We start from the raw sequence: 24,443 nt of genomic DNA on the forward strand, positions 1-24,443 counted from the left end.
TACAGGCGTGTGCCACCATGCCTGGCTTATTTTTGTATTTTTTTTTTAAAGACGGGGTTTTTCCATGTTGCCCAGGTTGGTCTTGAACTCATGGACTCAGGGGATTTCCTGCTTCAGCCTCCCAAAGTGCTGGGATTACAGGTGTGAGCCACCTTGCCTGGCCTGATAGCAGTTCTTTATATTGACAACTAGAGGGACATTGGAGGTTATTTTGCAAACAGTTTTGTTTTTCTAAAAATATTTAATAAGATGGAATTAAAATTTCAAAAAACCCAGCTGGGCACGGTGGCTCATGCCTATAATCCCAGCACTTTGGGAGGCCAAGGCGGGCAGATCACCTGAGGTCAGGAGTTCGAGACCAGCCTAGCCAACATGGCGAAACCCCATCTCTACTAACAACACAAAAATTAGCTGGGCGTGGTGGCAGGCGCCTGTAATCCCAGCTCCTTGGGAGGCTGAAGCAGGAGAATCGTTTGAACCCAGGAGGCAGAGGTTGCAGTGAGCTGAGATCACGTCACTGCACTTCAGCCTGGGTGACAGAGCAAGACTGTCTCAAAAAAGTACAATAAAATAAAATTTCAAAAAACCCATTTGATTAAATTTTTGATATTTATTAACTATAAGCCATATTTTGCCTTTTAATCTTAATACAAAATTTTGAATATATTAAAAGAAAACTCACTTTTGAATGCATGTAAAAATTTTAATTTAAAAATGTCTTACTTTCATCACTTTTGAGGAGAATGTATTCAAGTTTTTCATACTTTGAATGCAGTTCCATTTGTTTTCAGCCCTTGAGAACAAGCACAGGTTGAGATCATGATAGAAACAGGAGTGCCAAAGTGGAGCTGGGAAAAGCATAGCAAGAGGCCGGGCGCGTGGCTCATGCCTGGAATCTCAGCACTTTGGGAGGCCAAGGCGGGTGGATCACCTGAGGTCAGGAGTTCGAGACCAGCCTGACCAACATGGTGAAACCCTGTCTTTACTAAAAATACAAAAAATTAGCCGGGAGTGGTGGCGGGTGCCTGTAATCCCAGCTACTCGGGAGGCTGAGGCAGGAGAATTGCTTGAACCCAGGAGGCAGACGTTGCAGTGAGCCCAGGTCGTGCCATTGCACTCCAGCTTGGGCAACAAGAGCAAAACTCCCTCTAAAAACAACAACAACAACAAAAAGAATAGAAACTCCAAGGTTTTGGTGCAGCTACACTGATGAGCCGATGAGCATGTGGAGGGAACTTAGGGGCAGTATAAGTGTCCAGATTTGGGTCAGGGGTGTGTTTAGGAACAGGAGGCAAGATTTTAGTTAAAATGAGACTTCTGTTTAGGGATAAGATCAGGAACAGAGATAACCTCTAGCACCTTTTGATCTGACATAGGTACTCCAGGCTTCCAGAAAAACAGGCTTGAGGCTCTATAATTATACCTTGTTTGGCCTAAAAATGACATTTCTGGCCGGGCGTGGTGGAGCACACCTGTAATTACAGCACTTTGGGAGGCCAAAGCAGAAGGATTATTTGAGCCCAGGAGTTCCAGGTCAGCCTGGGCAACATAGCAAGACCCCGTCTCTATTAAAAAAAAAAAAAAAAAGACTCAGCTTGATCACTGGCATTAGTTCCCAGACTTAATCCCATATGAATTTTATCTGTTTCCTAAAGTTAAATCTACTTTCAGAAGATGAAGATTTGCCACCACCAGCAATGCTGACACTGATCAATAATGTCTTCTACTACATGTCAGGCATGGTGTGTGCCCAGTGTTCTCAATTCATCCTCACAGCACACTCACATATCTGTGGCTCAGAGAAGTTAAGTAACTTGTCCAAGGTCACACAGCCAGTGTTTAGTGGAGCCATTCCACTGACCAAGCGCCTACTGTGTGCTTGGTTTTACTTGTGTTATTTCTAGTCCCTACGGAAACTTCAAAAGGCAAGCAGGCATTTTTCTTCACCTCCCTGTGCCTCTATTTTTCTAGTCCATAAAGTGGTGACGACACTTGGAATCGACTTTATGGAAATTGCCGTGAAAATTGAATAGATAGAAACATGCAGTGCTTAGCACGGTGCTGGCCACAGAGCAAGTATCCTATGAAATGTCAGCTATGTGCTGTTTTACCTTCATTTCACCAGTAAGGAAATGGAGGCCCAGGTCCCTAAAGGAACTCCACCTCAGGCCTCCAGGGCTTAGCTTACCTGGCACAGAGGTGAAAGGAGGCGACTTTGGAGAAAGTTAAAGGAGAGTGGTTTTGCCCAGAAACAGACCCAGTGTCCCGCTTCCCCAGGTTTCTGCTGGGTGGCCTTGGGCAAGCATTCCCCCTGCTTGGAGGCTCCAGCCTGGGCATCAGTGTCTCAAACGGGCAAAAGACATTTTGCATCTCAAAAGGATCCATGCAGGTGGGCTCATCAGAAATGGGAACTGCGGTCACCTGAGGGTGTGTCTGGGCTCTTGTGAAATAGAAAGTAGGGCTGAGCTTTGATCAGGCTCACACAGGCTTAAGTTTTGTCCAGGTTGTGTTGTTACATCACATAGCCCCTGGCCGTCTGTTCTAAAAGGAAGTTTCTCTCAGTGAACCCTAGGAGTCCAGTGCCAGGGTTCTTGTGTTATCCTTGCTTCTTGGAGGCTCAGAGAGGTTAAGTCACTGTCCAGGTCTCCCAGGTGGGCAGTGTGAGTGAGTGGGATTCGGGCAGATTCTCTGAGCTCAGAGCCCGGGCACAGCCCCACTTTGGCCCGCAGAGGGGCTTCTCAATTGTTGGTTGGACAAAGCCCTGGGTGGCAGCTGGGCACTGGCTGCAGGAGCTGGAAATGCAATGCAAGCCCAGTCTTTGCCCTCATGGAGCTCACAGCCTGGGAGATGAGAGTTGCTGGTGGGCACGTACAGAGAATGAAACAAAAACACTCATGTCTTCTCTAGAGAGAAATCTGGGCCGGGCACAGTGACTCATGCCTGTAATCCCAGCACTTTGGGAGGCCGAGGCGGGTGGATCACCTGAGGTCAGAAGTTCGAGACCAGCCTGGCCAACATGGTGAAACCCCGTCTCTACTAAAAAATACAAAAATTAGCCGGGCGTGGTGGCAGGCGCCTTAATCCCAGCTACTTGGGAGGCAGAGGCAGGAGAATCGTTTGAACTAGGGAGGCAGAGGTTGCAGTGAGCCGAGATCAAGCCATTGCACTCAAACCTGGGGGACAAGAGCGAGACTTCTCTCAGAAAAAAAAAAAAAGAAAAGAAAGTGGAATCTGGACTGGGCGTGGTGGCTCACACCTGTAATCCCAGCACTTTGAGAAGCCGAGGCAGGTGGATCACTTGAGGTCAGGAGTTCGAGATCAGCCTGGCCAACATGGTGAAACCCCATCTCTACTAAAAATACAAAAATTTGCCAGAAGTGGTGATGCATGCCTGTAGTCTGAGTTACTTGGGAGGCTGAGGCAGGAGGATCGCTTGAGCCTGGGAAGTGGAGGTTGTAGTGAGCTGAGAGGGCACCACTGCACTCCATCCTGGGTGATGGGAGTAAAATCTTATCTCGAAAAAAAAAAGTGGAATCTGACAAGTGATGCTACTGGGGGCCTCCATGGCTTTTCACAGAATCCATGTGAATCTGAGCTGGCCCCAGCAGAGTCAGGAATCCCTGGGTAGACACAGTTCTTCCCTCTGCTCACACATGCCCAGGCACAGGCTGCTCTCTGTCTTCCGAAGCCATCATGCTGCACAGGGACAGCTGCTTGGGAAGCTCTTCCACCCATGAGGCCAATTCTGTCTCAGTGCAGCACCCCTCTGTGGTCCACTGGGCCCCCCACAGTGGGACAGTCACAGTCTTAGTTCAGCCAGAGAGGGGCCTCCACCCTCCAAGCCCCCAAGGACCCAGGGGTAGAAGCAGCAGCAGTCCCCTGGTCCTCAGCTCCTATACCCAGGGCAAGTGAACGGGGACCAGATCTGCAGATCTGTTTCTGTCCAGTCAGGCAGAGACCAATAGGAGAGATGGATGAGGGCCGGAGCCAGAGGACAGACAATGAGACAGGTCAGGCTGTTGTGGTGCGGCGTGAGGTCCATTCAATAGCTATTCATTGAGCCCCTACTGTATGCAGGGCACTTCTAGGCACTCCACCCACAGCAGTGAACAGAATGGACCAAAGTCCCTGCCCCTGAAATACTCAAAAGATGTCCTTGAGCCTCTGCGTCCCATCTCTACTTACCTCTGTGTTAACAGGAGGGGTGCCTGTGCACCTTTCCTGTGTCCATGCCAGTCCCCCCAAGAGGTGCCTGACTGCCCTGCTTGCTTACCCTGGCTCAGTCGGTTGAGTCCAGTGGTGGGAAACTCGGATTACCAGCTGGATCCTGTGCCTGCCTCTATGCCCGCTCTCTTTGATGGCTAGCCCCTCCCTATGGGACAGTGATCTTTCTAGAACAGAAAAGAGCAGTTCTCTTGATAATTGGCGAGTAGTCCAAATGGGGTGCGACTGATGGAGTAGTGATACTACTATTAGCAGTAGCAGTAGCTGTATTCATTGAGAGCTTGCTGGGTTCCAGGCACTGCTCTAAGTGCTTTATCTGCTGTATTAGCTCGTTTAATACTCAACAATTAGGCCCTGCAGGGTGGCTCACGCCTGTAATCCCAGCACTTTGGGAGGCTGAGGCAAGAGAACTGCTTGAGGCCAGGAGTTCAAGGCTGCAGTGAGCTAGGATCACACCACTGCACTCCAGTCTAGTCAATAAAGCAAGACCCCGACTCAAACGAAAAAAGAAAAAAAAAAACTCGACAATTTTACATGATACTTGCTACAATTTTCACACCTGTTTTACATTGGAGGAAACTTCACGGAAATGTGCAGTCACTTGCTGAAGGTCAATACCCAGCAGAGCCTCCCTCCAGAGCCGCTCTGGAGCCACCCCACCCCACCCCACGCTAGGGGCAGGAGGATCAGAGCCCCTGCTGCAGGCTGGAGGCTGTCCCGAGGTGCACGCCCTCTGCTGCAGCTGCGTATTTGTGAGTCCCCGGAGCCAAACACTTGGCTAGCACCCCCAGAGCAGAGGGAAGAGCCCCGAAACAGAATGGGCCAGTTCAGAGCAGTGGCTGTCACTCTGGCTGCCCATCAGGATCCCTCCTGAGCCTTACAGCCCCCTAGACTGGCTCATCAGAACCCCTGGTGTAGGGCCCAGGCGTCAGCATTCGTCAAGGATTCCCAGGTGAATTCAATGTCTAGCCAAAGCGGGGAACTACCAGGGTAGAGGCCTTGTGGCTTATTGGAAATAGTTGTGGGTTAAAACCCACCTGGGCTTGAGACTTGGCTCCGTCATTTCAAGCTGTGTGACTCTGCGCCAGTCACTTAATTTCACTGAGCCTCAATGTCCTCAGCTATGGAAAAGGGGTAAGTCCCTCTACCGTACAAAGGGGTTGTGAGGGTGGAATGAGACAGTGTCTGCAAGGACTCTAGCACGTAGGCTCCATCTTTACTAGTAAGGAGGGGGCAGGACAGACTAGACTGGCAGAGCGGAGGCAACGACTCATCATCGCTGGGATGGGTCTGTGGAATGTGTTGGGACCCCCGGACCCCAGGCCCTCCCACCGTGGGCTTTCAGCTCTTCCGGGAGCCTAAAGCTTCGGACGGGGGCCAGCCCAGGCTTGGAGTGGGAGGGCGGGGAGGGTGCACTGACTTAGCCTTACCACCAGGTGGCGACACGAACACACCCACCGGGGAGGACACCGGCCCCGCGGAAGGTGAGGATAACTGGGAATACCAGGCATGTTACAGGACTTGGTTTTGGTTTGGTTTGGTTTTAGTACTAGGTACATATTTTCTTTCATTTCCATTGACTTCGTGCCACAGTCCTGTGGTAGCGCCACTGCCCTCCTTTAGCGGGTGAAGAAACTGAGGTGGTGCTGGCAACTAGGATGTGAACTCCACATCCGCTTCCTGACCACGGAGTCACAGCAGTCAGAGCTGCAAGGGAAAGCGTCAAGTCCCGCGGTTCCTAAACCTGTCTGATGATAAAAATCATCCAAGGCTCTTAAAAAAAAGAAGAAAAATATCCTGGGCCCCAGGCCAGATATTGAATTAGAATCTCCTGGGAAAAGAGGCCTGAGAATGTGTGTGGTTAAGAGCACCTGGCCGGGCGCGGTGGCTCACGCCTGTGATCCCAGCACTTTGGGAGGCCAAGGAGGGAGGATCACTTGAGGCCAGGAGTTCAAGATTAGCCTCAGCACATAGTGAGAGCCTGTCTCAATTTAAAGAAAAAGTTAAAGGCCGGGGGTGGTGGCTCACACCTGTAATCCCAACAGTGGGAGGCCGAGGCAGGCAGATCACTTGAGGTCGGGAGTTTGAGACCAGCCTGGCCAACATGATGAAACCCCATCTCTACTAAAAATACAAAAATTAGCTGAGCGTGGTGGCGGGCGCCTGTAATCCTAGCTATTCGGGAGGCCGAGGCAGGACAATTGCTTGAACCCAGGAGGTGGAGTTTGCCGTAAGCTGAGATCGTGCCACGGCACTCCAGCCTGGGCGACAGAGTGAGACTCTGTCTCAAAAAAACAAAACAAAACCCAAACAACAACAACAAAAACCACAAGAGCACCTGTTTTAGAAATAAGGATCTGTTTCCAGAGAGGAAAGTGACCTGCCCACAGTCACACAGTGAATCCCCTCTAAGCTCCTATCGAAGCTCCTCACACCCTCTGGTCCAGAAGCCAGGCCACTCCCCACAAAGACGAGACCCTCTACCAAATGACCCAGCAATCTCAATTCTGGGTTTATGCTCAAATGAAAGCAGGGTCTCTGCCGGGCGCGATGGCTCACGCCTGTAATCCCAGCACTTTGGGAGGCCGAGGCAGGCAGACCACGAGTTCAGGAAATCGAGACCATCCTGGTTAACACGGTGAAACCCCGTCTGTACTAAAAAAAAATACAAAAAAATTAGCTGGGCGTGGTGGCGGGCGCCTGTAGTCCCAGCTACTCGGGAGGCTGAGGCAGGAGAATGGCATGAACCCGGGAGGCGGAGGTTGCAGTGAGCTGAGATCGTGCCACTGCACTCCAGCCTGGGCGACAGAGCGAGACTCTATCTCAAAAAAAAAAAAAAAAAAAAAAAAAAAATGAAAGCAGGGTCTCGAAGAGATACTTGTACATTCAGGTCCTTAGCAGCATTATCTGCAGTAGCTGAAATGTGGAAGCAACAGTAGTGTCCATCGTCTGATGAATGAATAAACAAAATGTGGTGTACCCATACAGTGGAACATTATTCAGCCTGAAAAAGGAAGGGCATTCTGACACAGCTACAGATGGAGGAACCTGGAGGACATTATGCTAAGTGAAGTAAGCCAGACACAAAAAGACAAATACTGTATGATTCCACTTACGGGAGGTATTTAAAGTAGTCAAATTCATAGAGACAGAAAGAATGGTGGTTGCCAGGGGCTGAGGTAGGGGGAATGCTAAGTTACTGTTTAATTGACACAAAGTTTCAGTTTTGCAAGATGAAAGAATTCTGGAGATGGATGGTGGTGATGGTTGCACAACAATGTGAATGTTACATTGAAAAATGGTTAAAATGGGTTGGGCCCAGTGGTTCATACCTGTAATTCCAGCACTTTGGGAGGCCAAGGCAAGAGGATCACTTGAGGCCATGAGTGGTCAAGACCAGCCTGGTAACATAGTGAGACACCCCGCCCCTACAAAAAAAAATGGTTAAGATGGTAAATTTTATGTCACGCATATTTTATGACACATATACACCCAGAGCAGAGGGCAGTGCACCCCCAGAATACACACACACACACACACACACACGAGACAATCTGCACCCAGTCTGATTTTTTTTTTTTTTGAAATGGAGTCTTGCTCTGTCACCCAGGCTGGAGTGCACTGGTGCAATCTCAGCTCATTGCAACTTCCGCCTCCTAGGTTCAAGCGATTCTCCTGCCTCAGCCTGCTGAGTAGCTGAGATTACAGGTGCCCGCCACCACACCTGGCTAATTTTTGTACTTCTTTAGTAGAGACGGGGTTTCGCCATGTTGGCCAGGCTGGTCTCAAACTCCTGATCTCGGGTGATCCACCCGCCTGGGCCTCCCAAAGTGCTGGGATTACAGGCATGAGCTACCATGCCTGGCCCTGATTTTATCTTTTTTTTTTTTTTTTTTTTTTTTTTTTTTAGTGAGATGGTCTCACTCTGTTGCCCAGGCTGGAGTGTAGTGGCTCCATGATCATGGCTCACTGCAGCTTCCTGCCACCACTACTGACTAAATTTATTTATTTATTTATTTATTTATTTATTTATTTATTTTAGAGACTATGTCCCATTGAGTTGCCCAGGCTGGTCTCGAACTCCTGGGCTCAAGCAATTCTCCCAGCTCAGTGGTCCAAAGTGCTGGGATTACAGGCATGAACCACCACGCCCGGCTGATAGTTCTTCATTGTTGTTTACATTTATGTGAATATTTATTAGATCTAAAGTAGAATGTCCAGAATTTGCTACTGTCCTTGACAGCCTCAGAATGATTTTCCCCAAAATGTTAGTATCCAATTTATAATATACTGAAGGAAACAAATCCATGGTTATTGTTAAAATAAATCAATAAAACTGCTAAGCTGGCCGAGCATGGTGGCTCACGCCTATAATCCCAGCACTTTGGGAGGTTGAGGCAGGTGCATTACCTGAAGCCAGGAGTTCAAGACCAGCCTGGCCAACATGACAAAACCCCATCTCTACTAAAAATACAAAAATTAGCTGGGCATGGTGGCGGGCACCTGTAGTCCCAGCTACTCAGGAGGCTGAGGCAGGAGAATCACTTGAACCCAGGAGGTGGAGGTTGCAGTGAGCCGAGATCATGCCACTGCATGGAGCCTGGGTGACAAAGTGAGACTCTGTCTCAAACAAATAAACAAACACAACAAAACAAAAACTACTAGGGCTATGATTGAAGGAGGAGACGGCTCTTGCCTTGACTGTTCCTCCTTATTTAGCAGAAGTTCCAGGTTTTCACAGGGAGGCTCTTAGGGCAGAGGGATGGTGATGGGGAGCACTTAAATAAAACCCCTGCTGTTCATTTAGACTCAGGGCCATTTTTGTTTGTTTGTTTTTGAGACGGAGTCTGGCTCTATCGCCCAGGCTGGAGTGCGGTGGCACGATCTCGGCTCACTGCAACCTCCATCCCCCAGGTTCAAGTGATTCTCCTGCCTCAGCCTCCCAAGTAGCTGGGACTACAGGTGTCCGCCACCTTGCCCGGCTAATTTTTTGTATTTTTAGTAGAGGCGAGGTTTCACCATGTTAGCCAGGATGGTCTTGATCTCCTGACCTCCTGATCAACCTGCCTCTGCCTCCCAAAGTGATGGGATTACAGACGTGAGCCACTGCGTCCAGCTGACTCAGGGCTGTTTTGCTGCTCCACCTGCTGGTATTAGGTGGCTCCTAGGTCACTCCCCTTGTGATAGGACAAAAATGGTCAAGGAGAAGCTGGGCAGATTTCTCCCACCCTGGCCCACCAGAGCCCCATAATTTCTCCGCCATCTCACCTCCTTCTTAAGACTGATTCAGGGCCAGGCACCATGGCTCATGCCTGTAACTCCAGCACTTTGGGAGGCCAAGGCGAGTGGATTCCTTGAGCTCAGGAGTTCAAGACCAACCTGGGTAACATGGAGAAACAAACCCCGTCTCTACAAAAAATACAAAAATTAGCTGGCGGTGGTGGCACATGCCTGTAGTCCCAGCTACTGGAGGGGCTGAGATGGGAGGATCACTTGAGCCCAGGAGGTCAAGGCTGCAATGGGCCGTGATTGAACCACTTGTCTCAAAACAAAAAAAAAGACTAATCATCCCATATTGGGAAAGTGGCTAAGTTGAGGTGGGTTTGGAAGAGGAGAGTTTTTCTGGTGGGAGATAGAGATTGAAATGAATCGCACAGAGTTGCTTTAGGAAGGAAGAAAAGAGAAAGGAAAGGGGATTTTTATTAGTGTGGCTTTGACTATGTATATGTATATGAATCATTTTAAAATCTTTTGACTTTAAAGGAAATGGCTTTTTAATTACCTTAGGCAATTAATTTTTTTTTTTTTTTGACAGGGTTTCGCTCTATTGCCCAGGCTGGAGTGCAGTGGTGGGATATCGGCTCACTGCAGCCTCAACCTCCCTGGCTCAAGCGATCCTCCCACCCCAGCCCCCTGAGTAGCTGGGACTGTAGGCGTGCGCCACAGTAATTGTATTTTTTGTAGACAGATGGGATTTTGCCATGTTGTCCAGGCTGGTCTTGAATTCCTGGGCTCAAGCAATCCTCTCACCTTGGCCTCCCAAAATGCTAGGATTACAGGTGTGAGCCAACACACCCAGTCAAGTTGTATATCTTGAATCAGATACTATTCTGAGACTGAAGCACGTGGGACTGAGCTTTATTAGGGTGACACCCTTATTAATGAAGACTCCTCATGGGGCTGGAAAACCAACACCTTGGTGTCTTGGCTCCTGGACAGCTGGGTCACCCACTGCCATGGCCATGCCCTGGACCCTGTCATCACCCGAAACTGCTCCACCTCTCAAATTACAATTCAGATGCCCATTCTCTGACAACAGTCTCCTCCACCACACCTCTTCTTTGACCCCATTGGGACTTCCAACCCGTAGCTCCCAGTTCTTCTGCCCAAGCATCTTTTTCCTTTTCTCTTGGTAATGGTACCCACTTTTCCTTTGAGGAAAATCCAGTTTCCCCCCCCATATGGATAATCAGATTCAGCTGAGGCTGACTCCATTCTCCCCAACTAGAGGCACAGACTATGACCCACATCTGGTCACCCATCCTATGTTAGTCCTTTGGCCTCAACCATTGGTCAAGCATGGGCATGCGACTCTAGCCAGTGTAGGGAGAACAAGCCCCAGGACTATTGCTAAGACTCCAAGAAGGAGATGTTTTCTTTCTGTTCAGGTGGCTCGACTGGAAGGACATAGCCTGGACTTGCTGGGAGCTGTCCTCAGTGGGGAGCTGTCCTCAGTAGGGAGCCTGCAGGAGAATGAGAAAATCTGAGCAAAGAGATAAAAAGACCAATTCCTAATGATCTTGTTGGAGTATCTGGAAGTAGCCATTCCTGAATCTACTCTGGATTTTTCAGGTTCTGTATGTGAGTCAGTATTTGAGATCTGTGAGTCAGAGTTGGTTCACATCACTTGAAACAGACTTGACTTCTGTTTTGTTTTGTTTTGTTTTTGAGACGGAGTTTTGCTCTTATCGCCCAGGCTGGAGTGCAATGGCACGATCTTGGCTCACTGCAAACTCCACCTCCAGGGTTCAAGCGATTCTCCTGCTTCAGCCTCCCCAGTAGCTGGGATTACAGATGCGTGCCACCACACCCAGCTAATTTTTGTATTTTTAGTAGAGACAGCATTTTGCCATGTTGGCCAGGCTGGTCTCAAACTCCTGACCTCAGGTGATCCACCCACCTTGGCCTCCCAAAGTGCTGGGATTACAGGCATGAGCCACTGCGCCTGGCCAGACTTGACTTTTCTTTCTTTTTTTTTCTTTTTCTTTTTTTTTTGAGATGAAGTCTCGCTCTTGTCCCCCAGGCTGGAGTGCAATGGTGCGATCTCGGCTCACTGCAACCTCTGCCTCCTAGCTTCAAGCGATTCTCCTGCCTCAGCTTCCCAAGTAGCTGGTATTACAGGCATGCACCACCACACCCAGCTAATTTTTGTATTTTTAGTAGAGATGGGGTTTCACCATGTTGGTCAGTCTGGTCTCGAACTCCTGACCTCAGGGGATCCGCCTGCCTCGGCTTCCCAAAGTGCTGGGATTACAGGTGTGAGCCACCGTGCCCGGCCACAGACTTAACTTTTTTTTTTTCTTTTGAGATGGGGTTTCGCTCTTCTTGCCCAGGCTGGAGTGCAATGGCGCGGTCTCGGCTCACCGCAACCTCCGCCTCCCAGGTTCAAGCGATTCTCCTGCCTCAGCCTCCCTTGTAGCTGGGATTACAGGCATGTGCCACCATGCCCGGCTAATTTTATATTTTTAGTAGAGACGGGGTTTCTCCCTATTCGTCAGGCTGGTCTCGAACTCCTGACCTCAGGTGATCCACCCGCCCTGGCCTCCCAAAGTGCTGGGATTACAGGCATGAGCCACTGCGCCCGGCCCAGACTTGACTTTCATAGTGTCTCTCCAGCAGGCTCTAGAGCAGGAGTCTCTCTAAATGTGGTTGTCCATCAGAATCATTTGGGGCTGGGCAAGGTGTCTCACTTCTATAATCCCAGCACTTTGGGATGCTGAGGTGGATGGATCACTTGAGCTCACAAGTTTGAGACCATCCTTGGCAACAGGTGAAACCCTGCCTCTACAAAAAAATACAAAATTAGCCGGGCATGGTGGTGTGCACCTGTAGTCTCAGGTACTCAGGAGATTGAGGTGAGAGGATCACTTAAGCCCAGGAGGCAGAGGTTACAGTGAGCTGAGATAATACCACTGTACTCCAGCCTGGGCAACAGAGCCAGACCTTGTCACAAAAAAAAAAAAAAAGAAAAAAAGAAAAAAATTACAGGGAAGATTTCTTTTTTATTAAAACCTTTATGTGAAGTAAAACATACTTATTGCAGAAAAGTGCATAAAACGTAAATGTACAAGTTAATGCATTACTATGAAGCCAACTCCTTTGTAACCTTAACTAGGTCAAGAAATAGATATTGTCAGGTGCCAAAAGCCTCATCCTTTTCCTCACCTTCAAAGGCACCACCACCCTGATTTCTATGGGTATGTGGATTCGTTTTGCCTGCTTTGGAGTGTTATGTAAATGGAATTATACATTAATTTTTAAAATTTATTTTTAATTTTTATTGCCTTAATTAATTTTTAAACATTTTATTATTATTTTTTAGATACAGGGTCTCACTCTGTTGTCCAGGCTGGAGTGCAGCGGCACGATCATAACTCACTGCAGTCTCAAATTCCTGGACTCAAGTGATCCTACTGCCTCAGCCTCCCAAGTACCTAGGACTACAGGTGCCAGCCATACACCTGGCTACTCTCTATTATTTTTTATTTTACTTTTATTTATTTACTTATTTTGAGACAGAGTTTTGCTCTTGTTGCCCAGGCTGCAGTGCAATGGCGTGATCTTGGCTCACCGCAACCTCCGCCTCCTGGGTTCAAGTGATCTTTCCGCCTCAGCTTCCTAAGTAGCTGGGATTACAGGTCTGCGCCAACACGCCCGGCTAATTTTGTATTTTTAGTAGAGACGGGGTTTCTCCATGTTGGTCAGGCTGGTCTCGAACTCCTGACCTCAGATGATCTGCCTGCCTTGGCCTCCCAAAGTATTGGGATTACAGGCATGAGCCACCGTGCCCAGCCTATTTTATTTATTTATTATTTATTTATATTACTTTTTGAGACAGTGTTTCACTCAGTCACCCAGGCTGGAGTGCAGTAGTATGATCATGGCTCACTGCAGCCCCAACCTCTCAGGCTCAGGTGATCCTCCCATCTCAGCCTCCTGAGTAACTGGGACCACAGGTGTGTGCCCAGCTGATTTTTTGAACTTTTTTAGAGATAGGGTTTCCCTATATGGCCCAGGCTGGTCTCAAACTCCTAGACTCAAGTAATCCTCCTGCCTTGGGTTCCCAAGATGCTGGGATTACAGGTGTTAGCCCCTACACCTAACCCTGTATTATTTTTTATAAGCTTTATTCTTTTGCTTTTCGTACTGAAGACTACAGCCCACCTGGAATTTATCTGTTGATGGTGTGAGGTAAGGGTCAGGTTTCATTTTTTTCCCCATAGGAGCACACTCAGTTGATTTATTGAAAAGTTTACTCTTTCCCTGTGTGTGTGTGTGTGTGTGTGTGTGTGTTTGTTTTTTTTGTTTGTTTGTTTGTTTTAAGACAGGCTCTTGCTTTGTAACCCAGGCTGGAGTACAGTGGCATGATCTTGGCTCACTGCAACCTCCACCTCTCGGGTTCAAGCGATTCTCCTGCCTCAGCCACCTGAGTAGCTGGGATTATAGGCGTGCACCACCACACCTAGCTAATTTTTGTAATTTTAGTAGAGACAGGGTTTTACCAAGTTGTCCAGGCTGTCTCGAACTCCTGACCTCAAGTGATCCACCCACTTCAGCTCCCAAAGTGCTGGGATTACAGGTGTAAGCCACCGCACCTGGCCTTCTGTAGTGTTCTTTGCAAATATTTTGTTACATTCATTCCTGTGTAATCGATTTATCATTTGATGCTATTCAAGAAGCTTATTTAAAGCCCAGGTTCTTGGCCAGGTGCGGTGGCTGACACCTGTAATCCAGCACTTTGGGAGGCTGAGGTGTGTGGATCACCTGAGGTCAGGAGTTCAAGACCAGCCCGGCCAACATGGTGAAACCCCGTCTCTACTAAAAGTACAAAAATTAACCGGGCATGGTGCTGCGTGCCTGTAATCCCAGCTACCTGGGGGGCTGAGGCAGGAGAATCACTGGAACCCAGGAGGCTGAGGCTGCAGTGAGCCGAGATTGAACCACCACACTTCAGCTTGGGTGACAGAGCAAGACTCCATCTAAAAATAATAATAATAATAATAATAAAACCAAGGTTCTGACTGGGCATGGTGGCTCATGCCTGTAATCCCAGCACTTTGGGAGGCTGAGGCAGGCAGATCACCTAAGGCCAGGAGTTCGAGACCAGCCTGGCCAACATGGTAAAACCTCATCTCTACAAAAATACAAAAATTAGCCAGGCATGGTGGCAGGTGCCTGTAATCCCAGCTACAAGGAAGGCTGAGGCAGGAGAATCACTTGAACCTGGGAGGTGGAGGTTGCAGTGAGTTGAGATCGCGCCACTGCACTCCAGCCTGGGCAACAGAGCAAGGCTCTGTTTAAAAATAAATAAATAAATAAAATAAAGCCCAGGTTCTCTGGCTCAACATTTGGAGAGTCTAAGTGAGTAGTTCTGGAGTGAGCCCAGATGGGAATTTTGAAAAAGCTCCTGGTGGTTCTGATGTGCAGATCCCATCCTGTCTTGCTGCACTCATTATCTCTTTTCAATCCCCTTCAGTCCCCCTCCCTCTCAGCTGGCCCACGCCCATAAGCCTGTGAACATGCTTAGTCTCCGTGTCTTAGAATAAACCTCCCCAGACCCCTCCAGGTCCTGGCATCGCCTTTTTCTCCCATTAATAGCCATACTTTTAAGGGTTGACCACACCTGTGCTTTCATATTTTTATACTCCTTATAAAACCATGCAGCCCTTCACACAGTTTAAAATTGACATCTAATTCAAACCATCCTTACCCACACCTACTCCCCTCTCTGGTCTACCAGGCAGTCTCCTTCTACCAGCTTATACCCCTCCAGCCTCTGCAAAACAGTTGTGTGTGTGTGTGTGTGTGTGTGTGTGTGTGTGTGTCTTTTGTTTTGTTTTTAGAGATAAGGTCTTGTTCTGTCGCCCAGGCTCGAGGACAGAGGTGTGATCATAGCTTGTTGCAGCCTCAATCCCCTGGGATCAAGCGATCCTCCTACCTCAGCCTCTCGAGTAGCTGGGAATACAGGTGTATGCCACCATGCCTGGATAATTTTTAATTTTTTAACTTTAGATTTTTTTGTAGAGAAGGGGTCTAGCTATGTTGCCCAGACTGGCCTCAAACTCCTGGCCTCAAGCAATCCTCCCACCTCCACCTTCCAAAGTGCTAGGATTATAGGGGTGAGCCACCATTCCTGGCCTGAATGATCTATTTCCATCCCTGGATTATTTCTTTTTTTCTTATTGGTGTGTAGGAGCTCTTTGTAATAATATAGATATTAACTTATCTGTCACATGGATTTCAAATGTCTTCCCATTTTATTATTCCCTTTGACTTTGATGAAGGTATCTTTTGCTATATACAGTTTTAAATGTTTATGTAATTTTATATGTGTATCTCTTCTCCTATAGCTCTGGTTTTCTGGTCTTAGTTTAAAATATTTTATATACTCTGGTCAGGCACAGTGGCTCACCCCTGTAATCCCAGCACTTTGAAAGGCCGAGGTGGGTGGATCACCTCAGGTCAGGAGTTTGAGACCAGCCTGGCCAACATGGCGAAACCCTGTCTCTACTAAAAATACAGAAATTACCTGGGCATGGTGGTGGGCGCCTGTAATCCCAGCTACTAGGGAGCCTGAGACAGGTGGATCGCTTGAACCTGGGAGGCAGAGGTTGCAGTAAGCTGAGATGTGCCATTGCACTCCAGCCTGGGCAACAGAGAGAGAGTCTATCTCAAAAAATTATATATATTTTATATGCTCTGAATATTGTTTACATTTATATGTTTAAAGCATTTGAAATTTATTTTCACGATTTTGGTGAGAAGTAGGGATTCTACCTCATTTTCCTCCTAGTGGGACAGCAAGTTGGGTCAACATCACTTATTAAAGAAAGTATCGGGCTGAGTGTGATGGCCCACCCCTGTAGTCCCAGCACTTTGGGAGGTTGAGGCGGACAAACTGCTTGAGACCAGGAGTTTGAGACCAGCCTGGCAATATAGTGAGACCTTGTTTCTACAAACAATACAAGCATTAGCGGGGTGTAGTGGCACACACCTGTAGTCCCAGCTACTTGGAAGCTGAGGATCGCTTGAGCTGAGAAGGCCAAGGGTAGAGTGAGCCATGATTGTGCCACTGCACTCCAGCCTTGGCAACAGAGGATGATGCCCTGTCTGAAAGAAAAGAAAATTGCAAATAAATAAAGTATCATCCTTCCTCACAGAATTAAAATTCAACCGTTGTTTTTTGTTGTTATTTAGACACGCGGTCTTGCTCTGTCATTCAGGCTGCTGGAGTACAGTGGCCTGACCATAGCTCACTGCAAACTTGAACTCCTGCCTCAAGTGATCCACCCGCCTCAACCTCCCAAAGCATTGTGATTACAGGCGTGAGCCACTGTGCCTGGCTTTCACCATTGTTATATATTACATCAACTCTCTGTTGGGATCTGTTCCTCTTCTGTTTCACTGACATTTTCATCATTTTCTTGACCATTCTTAGAAGGGTGTTGGCAGGGGTCAGAGTCTGAAAACTTTGTCTCTCCTCGTACCCTTGGCCAGAGAGGAATCTGTGCTGAAGGTGGTAGCCAAGATTAGCGTGTGCTCCTGGCAAGACCCCCTCCTCCTGCCTATATGGGGTTGTTTCTGCATTGCACGATCACATGCACGTCTCTGCACTCTGCTTTTCTCCCTCACAACCTTGGCAGCCCCTCAGCCCCACCACCACTCTGCTGCAGACACTAATCTCATTACTGTCTTTATCCCTGTTTACATCGCCCATCACAAGAAGCCCAGATCCCTGCTCAGCCCTCCTCCCTGCATCTAATCCCCATCTGGCTCTGCTTCCCTTCTCCCCACCCCCAGCTACTGAAACTCTCTGCCAAGTCCCCGGAACTCAGGCACGGGAGGTCTTCTTTGAACTCTTCCTTCGCCTTCTGGCTCTTCTGACACTGCTTCCCCTACTGTGAGCCCAGGTGGTGACTGTTTTCCCTCCCTCCCCCGCCTGCCACTGGGCCGGCAGGTGGGGGCCCTCCTTGCTCCACTTGCAGAACATGAGCTTCCCCCTCTTCCCCCAAACCCCCAGCTTTCAATCCCATGTTATTTGACAGTACCATTGCTGCAGACATTCCACGACTAAATTCTTCAAGGAATGAGGTGACTCCTCATTCCTTGAAGAGTTTAGGCCAAGAGAGGTGGCACGTGCCTGTAATCCCAGCACTTTGGGAGGCTGACCCCAGGAGGTCATGACCCGCCTGGGGAAAATAGTGAGATTCCATTCTACAGAAAACAATAAAAATGAAAAAAATAACCAGGCATGGTGGCATGTGCCTGTGGTCTCAGCTACTCAGGAGGCTAAGGTAGGAGGATCGCTTGAGCCCAGGAGGTCAAGGTTGCAGTAAGCCATGATTGCACCACTGCACTCCAGCCTGGGAGACAGAGCGGATCCCATCTCAAGAAAAAGAAAAGAAAAAGAGTTTAGCAGCAAATTCACTGTCCTCTCTAACACTGCTCTTGAGGTTCAGTTCATTCGGTGTCCATGTAGGTGACCCTTCCTACCCCAGCCTCTCAGTCCCTCCACGTATGGCCTCACCTTGCCCTGACCTCAGCACCGTCCCTCAGGATCAGACCTGGACAGGCCTCTCACCCCTGGGACTGCTAGGTGCTGCTTCCACCTGAGATCCAAGCTGCAGGTGCCCTTCCCTCTTCCCTCCCCACCATTTCTTCCTCTCCATTGCTTTGGGCACCCCCTTTCAGCCATTTTGTAGTTTGGGGTTTTGGCGATCTCCTACTTTTGTTAAAGATAGGCTTTCTGTTACTGTACAGGATTCACCAATATGAGATCACTTGACGGGGACTTGAGCTGACATGAGCATCTATTTCTGTAAAACTCAGCGGCATAAAACAACCACCGTTTTATTTGCTCGTGATTCTGTGGGTCAGCTGTTTGGCGTGGCTCTGTGGGCAAGTCTTCCGCTGGTCTCCTCTGCAGTCACTCATGCACTGGCAGTCATCTTGTGGCTTGACTGGGGCTGGATGCATGACCCAAGATAGTTAGCCTGATTGTGTCTCCATGGGGCCTTTTGTCCTTCAGGAGTTCACCCCAGACTCCTTCCCTGGTAGTCTCAGGGCAGAGAGAGGGAAGTTGCAAGGCTCTGGAGAGCTGGCTCAGAACACCCACAGAGTGGCTGGGTGTGGTGGCTCATGCCTCTAATCCCAGAACTTTGGGAGGCCGAGGCAGGTGGATCATCTCAGGTCAAGTGTTCAAGACCAGCCGGACTGATTGGTGAAACCCTGACTCTACTAAAAATACAAAAAAACTAGCTGGGTGTGGTGGGCTATTACAGCTGAGCATGTTTATATAATCCTAGCTACTCAGGAGGCTGAGGCAGGAGAATCACTTGAACCCAGGAGGCAGAGGTTGCAGTGAGCCGAGATTGTGCTATTGCACTCCAGCCTGGGCGACAAGAGTGAAAATCCGTCTCAAAAAAACAAAAACAAAAACAAAAAGCAAAAACACCCACAAAGTCACTGCTGCCACATTCTGTTGGTCCCAGCTGTCCAGCCCAAGGCCAACCCTGATTTAAGTGGGTGGAGAAGTAGACCCCGCCTCTTGAGGGGAGTTGCAGTCAAGTCACGTCGCACAGGTGCATGCATACAGAGAGGAGAGGGATTTGTGGCCATTTTATTTCACAATCTATCAGTTTGTTAGCTTGTGCAGTTGAGGAGTTAGAAGTTTGCTTCATTGATTGACTATAATTTAGACTTAATAATGGCCTCCATTCAGTGAACTTGAGGTACTAGCAGTTCCCTGAATTAATGTAGAAAAAGGACTCCAAAAATGCAGGAAGAGAGAAATATGTTGTGGATTTATCACATGTGACCTGCATGTCCCCTCCCCATTGCATCCCCTGGGATGCCTCAGAGGGACACCCAACCTTATAGCATTAGAAATATGTTAGTAAGGGGCGTACTGATATCCACATGAAGCTCTGTGCTGGCTGCGGCTGGGCATGGTGGCTCATGCCTATAATCCCAGCACTTTGGGACACCAAGGCAGCCAGATCATCTGAGGTTAGGAGTTTGAAACCAGCCTGGACAACATGATGAAACCCCGTCTCTACTAAAAACATACAAAAATTAGCTGGGTGTGGTGGAGGGCACCTGTAATCCCAGCTACTTGGGAGGCTGAGGCAGGAGAATCACTTGAACCTAGGAGGTGGAGGTTGCAGTGAGCCAAGATCGAGCCACTACACTCCAGCCTGGGCAAGAGTGAGACCCTGTCTCAAAAAAAAAAAAAAAAAGAAAAAGCCCTGTGCTGGCCAGGTGTAATCTGGGGAGACCCACTATTGAGATGGGTTCCCACATTTCTTTCTTTTTTTTTTTTTTTTGAGATGGAGTTTTGCTCTTGTTGCCTAGGCTGGAGTGCAATGGCACAATCTCGGCTCACCGCAACCTCCGCCTCCCGGATTCAAGCAATTCTCCTGCCTCAGCCTCCCAAGTAGCTGGGATTATAGGCATGCGCCACCACGCCTGGCTAATTTTGTATTTTTAATAGAGACGGGATTTCTCCATGTTGGTCAGGCTGGTCTCAAACTCCCAACCTCAGGTGATCCGCCCACCTCAGCCTCCCAAAGTGCTGGGATTACAGGCTGAGCCACCGCTCCTGGCCAGGGCTCCCACATTTCTATAGGAAAGCTGGAGTTCTGAAGTAGCAAAGGCCAAGTGTCCACATTTAGTCCCCAAAGACAGACATGTTGGACATTGGAGGATGGTAATCAGGATGGTTTGACCTGTACAGATTTGATGGTGGCTAATTAATCCTAGTGTCCCTAGGAATAAAATAGATGGTCAACCTACTAAAATATCACTTGATCTATAGAACAGAAAAATCCCAGGTCTGGTGGCCAGCAATCTGACTTTGTTTCAGAATAATAGTCACAGCCTCTCACCCAGTTTTTGGACCTAAGGCAGTTCATGGGCCCAGAGCCCCTGAACTGAATCATGGCCAGGGTCCCTTTGAGATAAAATCTTGCAAAATTTCATGTGCATGTACTATAAATCTTCTCCAAAGCCTTCCTCAAAGGACCCCGCAGCCACTTACTAGGGTAACTGTATCCTGGGAAAAGGAACATTCTCAGACTTTTTGGAGATGACTAGATTCTGGCTTTGAGTTGTCACTGATTTCTGGAAACCATACAAAATAGTAGGGGCATATAGGGCTCAGATGATAAATGCGATTTTGGCTAAAGTCAAAAGCACAGGGAGTCAAGTAGGAACACAGACCCATTCTGTGGTTATTTCCTTAGTTCTCGAATGGGTACTTGGCAAGTGGCAATTGAATCCTCACACTGGGCTGGGTGCAGTGGCTCACACCATAATCCCAGCACTTTGGGAGGCTGAGGCAGGAGGATCACCTGAGGTTAGGAGTTCAAGACCAGCCTGGCCAACATTGCAAAATCCTGTCTCTACTAAAAATACAAAGAAAAAAAAATTAGCTGGGTGTGGTGGTGGGCCCTTGTAATCCCAGCTACTTGGGAGACTGAGGCAGGAGAATCACTTGAACCTGAGAGGTAGAAGTTGCAGTGAGCCGAGATGACACCACTGCACTTTAGCGTAGGTGACAGAGTAAGACTCCATCTCAGAAAACAAACAAACAGCCGGGTGCAGTGGCTTATGCCTGCAATCCTAGCACTTTGGGAAGCCGAGGCGTGTGGATTACCTGAGGTCGGGAGTTCAAGACCAGCCTGGCCAACATGGTGAAACCCCGTCTCTGCTAAAAATACAAAAAATTAGCCGGGTGCAGTGGTGCGCACCTGTAATCCCAGCTACTCTGGAGGCTGAGGCAGGAGAATCGCTTGAACCCGGGAAGTGGAGGTTGCGGTGAGCCGAGATCATGCCACTGCACTCCAGCCTGGGCTACAGAGCAAAACTTCATCTCAAAAAAAAAAAAAGAAGAAGAAAAGAAAAGAAAACAAACAAAAAAACAAACCTGAATCCCTGAATCCTCATGTTGGCTCTCACAACCATTGAATAAAGGCTGTTGTGGTATGAAGGATCACAAGAAAGGAGCCAAGAGCTTTCTCTCTCTCTCTGGATGGTAAACTAAAAGTAATGCTGCATGCTGGGGAAACTTCAGGGACGAGGCTACCTGTCAGACCCTCATTTTTGTTTTTTGTCTTTTGAGACGGGGTCTCATCCTGCTGCCCAAGCTGGAGTGCAGTGGCATGATCATAGCTCACTGAAGCCTTGAACTTGTAGGTTCAAGCCACCCTCCCACCTCAGCCTCTTCAGTACTGGGACTACAAGTGCATGCCACCATGCTCAGCTAATTTTTGTACGTGTGTACAAACAGGGTTCTTGCTATGTTGCCCAGGCTGGTCTCGAACTCCTGGACTTGTGATTCTCCCATCTTGGCCTCCCGAAGTGCTGGGATAAAGACCTGCCACACCTGGCCTCACACCTGGCCTCATGCCCTCATTTATCTCATTTGTTTGGCTTGTGCAGAAGGCAGAAGGCTTTTAGAGAATTTCTGTTATTTATTGTAAACATAATCAGATAGTGACTCCAGCTGTAGCTGCTGTACCAGATGTGATATCTTTTTGGAGCAAATCAGCATATTCCCTGGTCCCCTGATACACCACTCTTGATCTGGCAAATGATTTTTTTCTCAATAACAATTTGCAAAAACTAACAAAAGCCTTCTAATTTCATCTGATAGGCCCAACAGTATACCTTTGCAGTCTTGCCTCAAGGTTGATAACCCTCTTGTTCGCCCATAATCTAGTCTGCAGAGGTTTTAATCATTTTACTGTCTCACAGAACATCATTGCATAAATGATACTGTTTTCTTTGGACCTGATGAGCAGGTAGTGGCAAGGAATTTAGATTCCTTAGTAAGACCTAAGCAAGTCAGAGGGTGGAGATAAAGCTGGCCTGTCCTAATTAACACAACATTCTAGAACTACAGATTCATCATGATTGGGGGTAGAGTGTTCTGCTGATTTCAGTGGTGGGCCAAAGGAGCCGCTTTGGCTTAGAGCAGGACTCAGCAAAGTATAGCCCTGGGGCCAAATTTGGCCTGCCATCTGTTTCTTTCTTTCTCTTAATTTAAATTGTACTTTTTGAATCGGTATTATATGCAAATGGTACAACATTCAAAAGATAAAAATGAATATACAGTTGAAAGTAACTCTCCCTCTTCCTAACTTCCAACTATCCAGTTTCCTTCCTCAGCTGCATCCACTCTTGCTGGATTCCTATGCTGCAGGAGATGGTGAGATTCTAATCATAGAATTTTGTTTATTGCCTACTCCAGCGTCATGAAGATTTACTCCTGTGTTTTCTTCTAATAGGTTCATAGTTTTGGTTCTCACGTCTAGGTCTTTGACTTATTTTGACCTAACTTTTGTATGAGGTAGGGGCCCAACTTCATTCTTTTGGCACACAGATATCCAGTTATCCTAGCACTGTTAGTTGAAGACTGTTTTCCTCATTGAATGGTCTTGGCGCCCTTGTCAAAAATCAGTTGACCATAGATATATGGGTTTATTTCTGGATTCAGTTCTATTTGATCTATATGTTTATCCTTATGTCAGTACCACACAGTTTTGATTATTGGAGCTTTGTAGTAAGTTTTGAAAGCAGAAGTATGAGTCTTCCAACTTTGTTCTTTTTCATGAAGACTTTGGCTGTTCAGGGTCTCTTGGATTTCCATATGAATTTAATTTTATTCTTTTTTTTTTGTGACAGAGTCTTGTTCTGTTGTCTAGGCTGGAGTGCAGTGGCATGTTCTCAGCTCACTACAACCTCTGCCTCCAGGGCTTAAGGAATTCTCGTGCCTCAGCCTCCCGAGTAGCTGAGATTATAGGCATGTACCACCACGCCCAGCTAATTTTTGTATTTTTAGTAGAGACAGAGTTTCATCATGTTGGCCAGGCTGGTCTCAAACTCCTAACTGCAAGTGATCTGCCTGCCTCAGCCTCCCAAAGTGCTGGGATTACAGGCATGAGCCACCATGCCTGGCCTCTATATGAATTTTAGAATCAGCTTGTCCATTTTCACACATATAAAAAAGCAGGTGGAATTCTGATAATGATTATATTGAGTTGTAGAGTGATTTGGGGAGTATTGAAGTCTTAACAATATTAAGTCTTCCAATTCATGAACACAAAATTTTTCCATTTATTTAGGTCTTTTTATTCATTTATTTGTCTATTTATTTAGATCTTCTGTAATTTTTTGGATAATGCTTTGTAATTTTCAGTGTACCTGTCTTGCACTTTTTTTGTTAAACTTACTCCTAAGTATTTTATCTTTTTTGATGCTATAGTGAATGAAACTGTTTTTAAAATTTTATTTTCATTCGTATTGTCCATTGCTAATGTGTAAACATACAACCTTTTTTTCTTTTTAAGAGGCAGAATCTTGCTATGTTGCCCAGGCTGGCCTCAAACTCCTGGGCTCAAGCAATTCTCTTGCCTCAGCCTCCCTGGTAGCTGGGACTACTCACATAAACCATGCCCAGGTAAAATACAGCCAATTTTTGTATATTTATCTTGTATCCTGCAACTTTGCTGAACTCTTTTATTAGCTTTAATTTTTTTGTGTGACAGATGCCTGATTTTTTTTATAGACACATGGCTCCTCATAGTATAGACCATACTTCCAGTTTCCCTTGCAGCCTGATATCGCCAAAGGGTTAAGTTCTGGCCAATGATTATGAATGAAAGTAATGTGTGCAACTTTTTTTTTTTTTTTTTTTTGAGACCAAGTCTCACTCTATCACCCAGGCTGGAGTGCAGTGGCGCAATCTCAGCTCACTGCAACCTCCACCTTTTGGGTTCAAGAGATTCTCCTGCCTCAGCCTCCCGAGTAGCTGGGATTACAGGTGCCTGCCACCATGCCTGGCTAATTTTTTGTGTTTTTAGTAGAGACGGGGTTTCACCATGTTGTCCAGGCTGGTCTCGAACTCCTGACCTCAGGGATCCACCAGCCTCAGCCTC

At 47.6% G+C, this 24,443-nt stretch overlaps 1 pseudogene; it reads left to right on the top strand.

The window, feature by feature from the left end:
• The first annotated feature begins 5,521 nt into the window (after positions 1 to 5,521).
• LOC129534458 (small ribosomal subunit protein uS8-like) overlaps positions 5,522 to 24,443 on the top strand; it is a 33,468-nt pseudogene continuing 14,546 nt past the window's right edge.

Source organism: Gorilla gorilla, chromosome 5 (assembly GCF_029281585.2).
Source record: "Gorilla gorilla gorilla isolate KB3781 chromosome 5, NHGRI_mGorGor1-v2.1_pri, whole genome shotgun sequence".
In the NCBI taxonomy this organism is placed as follows: Eukaryota; Metazoa; Chordata; class Mammalia; order Primates; family Hominidae; genus Gorilla; species Gorilla gorilla.